This window comes from Lolium rigidum, chromosome 6 (assembly GCF_022539505.1).
Source record: "Lolium rigidum isolate FL_2022 chromosome 6, APGP_CSIRO_Lrig_0.1, whole genome shotgun sequence".
Classification (NCBI taxonomy): Eukaryota; Viridiplantae; Streptophyta; class Magnoliopsida; order Poales; family Poaceae; genus Lolium; species Lolium rigidum.
In genome coordinates this window covers 182,363,184-182,367,905 of record NC_061513.1, presented here as the reverse complement: position 1 = coordinate 182,367,905, position 4,722 = coordinate 182,363,184, and positions in this window count along the sequence as shown.

Sequence of the window (4,722 nt, the reverse complement as noted above, 5' to 3'; positions counted from 1 at the left end):
CGGTCCTATTCTTTACATCTGAAATACAATCTACTGCAATTGTTCTTTACTGTTCTTCGCAAACAATCATCATCTTCCACACTATACATCTAATCCTTTGTTTACAGCAAGCCGGTGAGATTGACAACCTCGCTATTACGTTGGGGCAATGTTCTGTGATTGTGTTGTGCAGGTTCCACGTTGGCGCCGGAATCCCTGGTGTTGCGCCGCACTACACTCCTCCGCCATCAACCTTCAACGTGCTTCTTGGCTCCTCCTGGTTCGATAAACCTTGGTTTCTTTCTGAGGGAAAACTTGCTACTGTACGCATCACACCTTCCTCTTGGGGTTCCCAACGGACGTGTCGACTGCACGCATCAGGGCTCAATGCCAAAAAAACGCTTCGCAAAGGGTGATAAAAACAGCACGGTGAAGGATTGAGTTGGGGGTCAGGTGCCATAGTTGGATCTCGTAAATCCGAAGAAGGTGATGAAGAAACTTGTGGGAAGGGAGCGAGAGACCTCGGTACAAGAACGACAAGAACATCACGGTAAAACCAGCGGGAGGATTAGGCCGTGAAATTCCACCTGGGAGAATTACATTCCCATCGTCAGGAGAGATCAGACCAAGGCTCTAAGCCCTCTTTTCGTCACGCTTCGTGATAGAGGACGCCAGCCAATCTCTGGGGTTGGACCCAGCCGTGGAGCTTGACGGCGCTGGCGGCGCCGGAGCCGGAGGAGGAGCATCTGGAGCGCCTCTCTTCGGTGGGTTTGAAGAAGCTTTGGTGGTGACACCGCCGTTCACAGAACTGGTGGCGGCGGCGGAGTTCTTCTTCTTCACCATTGTTAGATCTGGAGAAGATCTGGAAGCGGCGGCGGCGGCGCAGCGGTTTTGAGTGAAGAAGATGGAAGAGGGAGAAGAGGACGCAAGGATGAAGTATGGAAACGGGAGAGCTTGCCCCGAAAGATTATAAAAGCGCAAGGAAACCTGAGGGCTGCGTGGGCACGTGTCATTGTTTCCAATTCATTAAGAGGACCCTCTTTTCATCATTGATCGCAGAAATCGAGGAGACGCCTTGGTAACTGTACGAGAGTAGCGGTCATTTCTTAAAACAGAACCACGAAGAAGTAGGATGGGCCCAAGAGGTCATGTCCTGTTAGTCAGAAATGTAGCAGTGATTACGTCATCAGTGACGTCGTGAAGCCCGCCGGAAGCATCCGAAGGACAACGAAAAAGCATCGGATGGTCAATTTGAGTCTACGCACGGATCGTAAGCATCCGCGCTTAGACTCGGGGGCTACTCCCATCGGGAGCGCCGGACGCGCACCTGATAAAACGAGAACTCGAAGGTATTCCTGTGAAGAAATATTCGAAGAAAAGGATGGAATGCACAGCTCGAGTCTGCACCTGGTCACAAGCGCCCGTGCCCAGACTCGGGGGCTACACCCATCGGGAGCGCTGAACGCGCACCCAATAAAACTTTTTTGCACTCCAGGATCATGCCCGGGGACTTGATTCTGTGTAGGGTAACGTTGTTTTGCCATCGGCAGTTAACCAGCAAAGTTGGGCACGTTACTCAATATCCTTTACGCGTTAAATAATTACTGAAGAATACAAGCCCCGGTACAAATGTATCGGATGACCTATGAAGACTTGCAGAAAACTTCGGCAGAAGAAGACGTTCGAGTGGCTCAACTTGAGTCTACGCACGGATTGCAAGCATCCGTACCTAGACTTAGGGGCTACTCCCATCGGGAGCGCAGGACGCACACCCGATAGAAGAAGATAATGTTGTTACAAGATGGACAAGAACAATCAAGGGAGAAGAACATTCAGTGGAGGCATGCTTTAGTCTCTACCCGAAATATCTTTGGCTAGACACTCGAGGACTACTGACGTGGGCATTACCCTTCGGGTAACTGACATTGCCCTATCTTGTGTGACCCAACTGGAGGCCCATGAAGATACCCGAAGGTAAGGCGGGCCACTAGGACGGTGTTGGAGAAGATTCCTTGAAGAACAAGACAGAGAGGAGCCGAACAAGGAAAGTTTAGAGCTAGGTCTTTTGTAAACCTAGTCGTACCCGGACAGATTTCTTGAGACCTGGCCTCCTATATAAAGGCCAGGAGAGGGGATGCCGAGGGACACAATTAATCTTAGCAACTTTAGCCATCATAAGTCTAGAGCTAGGTCGCCGTAGCACTTAGCCTCTCGACGAGATCATAGCCGAAACCTTCGGCACCCCATTGTAACCCGATATTCTCATAATCAAGATCAGACAGGCAGGACGTAAGGGTTTTACCTCATCGAGGGCCCCGAACCTGGGTAAATCGCTCTCCCCGCTTGTCTGTTAACCGATGTCTCGTGTCAGCCTACAGGATTCCATCAACCCTAAGCCCCAATCGGAGGGCATTGCCGAGGAGTACCCTCGACACCTACAATCCGGTACTCCATGGCAAGACGAAGCACATTAAGATAAGGAATCACTTCATCCGGGATCACATTTCTTGAGGAGATATTGTTCTATCCTTCATTGGCACCAAGGAGCAATTGGCGGACATCTTCACAAAGCCATTGGATGAGAAGCGTTTCATTGAGTTGAGGCATGAGCTAAATATCATAGACCCGTCGAACTTTGCTTAACTGTCGTGCGCACATACTACTCTTTAGCTAATGTCTTGGTGGAAAGCATGCATGAACATAGGGGGAGTGCGGTTTAAACTTATTGAGCTATCCCTCCCCCCATAATGCATAAAGCAATCCAAAACATACTATATTTGTCAAATAAGTGACTAGTGAGCTTCATGTTGAGTCTTAGTTGTGAGTCCTAGATACATCTACGCGATCGCACGCTATTATACTCTTACACGGTGGCCTCGGCCACCAACCTCCTCCTTGAGGATTTTTTGGTTCTGTTTGGTTCTTCTTGATTTTCTTTGACTTTCTTTTGCTTTCTTTTCAATTTGCTTTTGGTTTTTCATTTCTCCATGTTCTTTGTGGGAGATTCACCCAAGCTTGGCTTTTCATGTTGATTCTTGCAAGCTTGGTTGAGTAGTACCTTACCAGTTTCTCCATCTAATCCTAAGCCAATACCCACCTCTTGAGCCATTTCCGTCTAAAAGCACAAGCCTACAACATAATCCGAGTTTTTTGAGCTTTGGAGAACGATACTACCGGTGGTTAGGCTGGTACTACCGCCCCTGTGCAGTGTCCTGACGACTGTTAGGATTTTTCTCGGGAGCGGTACTACCGCCTGAGGTATCGGTTAAGTACCGGAAAGCGGTACTACTGCTCTTGCGACCGGTAGTGCCGCTTCCGTCTTTGACTTAAGGTACCGAGTGGGGACGGATCTATCCAATCCATCACTTTCCCCCACCCACCTCAAGTCAAAGGCGGTGCCCAAGCTCAGGAGACTCAAGGAGACCGACCCCGATCTCCTCCTCCGGCCATCCCCGATCAATTCTCCTCCGTGGAGAAGCTTCCCCACCCTCTTCCTCACCATGGCCTCCGGTATGAACTCGAACCTCTCTCTCTAGGGTTTGTTGGATTCCCTAGATGCATAGGTTAGGGTTTGTTGGAGTTCTTGGTGGAGTATCATCCTAGAAAGATTGTCCATGTAGAGAGATACTGGCTAGCAACACTAGGTGAAATTTGTGCCTCAATGCCATGGATCACGACCTAGAACTAGTGGTGCAGTGCTCGAGCGGTAGTACCGGTCATTTGTGACCGGTACTATCGGTTCAAGCGGTACAACCAGGCTGGGTTGCGGTACTACCGCCCAATGCAGTTTCACTCTTGTTGCTTGTTAGTGTCCTTTTGCGCTACAACTCCAAGGCTTGTGAACTTAACCCCAATCCCCCCTACAACCTATGATGTTCATAGGTTCATCCAAGCCCCGTGGTGGCACCAAGGTCAAGCCTCCCGTTCCTTATCGTCATAGGGAGCAAGAGCAAGAGGAGATTGTTTCGCCAAGGATTACGAAGCATCAAAGGGTAGCTGCAGCCAACAAGAGAACCGTCTTGGGTCCTCAAAAGCCAATGAGTGGACTTACCAAGGGCCAATTCTTGGAGATAAGGAAGATCAATCTGTACTTGGTGGACAAGAATCACCGGTTGTGCCCCAACAACTACCTCTACCATCAAAATCAAGAGAGGATATACAATGAGATCTATGGTGTGAAGGAGTTCAATTGTTGCCCCCAATGCTCTACCTCTATGGACAAGCTCCGCTCTAAGCCCGAATAATTCGGTGAGGCACTTGAAATATGCGAGGAGAAAGGACTTATCCCCTTGGTGACTGATACGTCTCAAACGTATCTATAATTTCTTATGTTCCATGCTACTTTTATGATGATACTCACATGTTTTATACACATTATATGCCATTATTATGCGTTTTCCGGAACTAACCTATTGACGATATGCCGAAGTGCCAGTTCCTGTTTTCTACTGTTTTTGGTTTCAGAAATCCTCGTAAGGAAATATTCTCGGAATCGGATGAAATCAACGCCCAGCATCTTCGAATTCCACGAAGCTTCCAGAACACCCGAGAGCCACCAGAGGAGAGCCACAGGGGGCCCACACAAGGCGCTGACGCGGCCCAAGGGGGGGCGCGCCCCCCTATTGTGTGGCGGCTCCGTACCCCCTCCGACTCCGCCTCTTCGCCTATTTAAAGGTCCCTGACCTAAATCTTCGATACGAAAAAGCCACGGTACGAGAAACCTTCCAGAGCCGCCGCCATCGC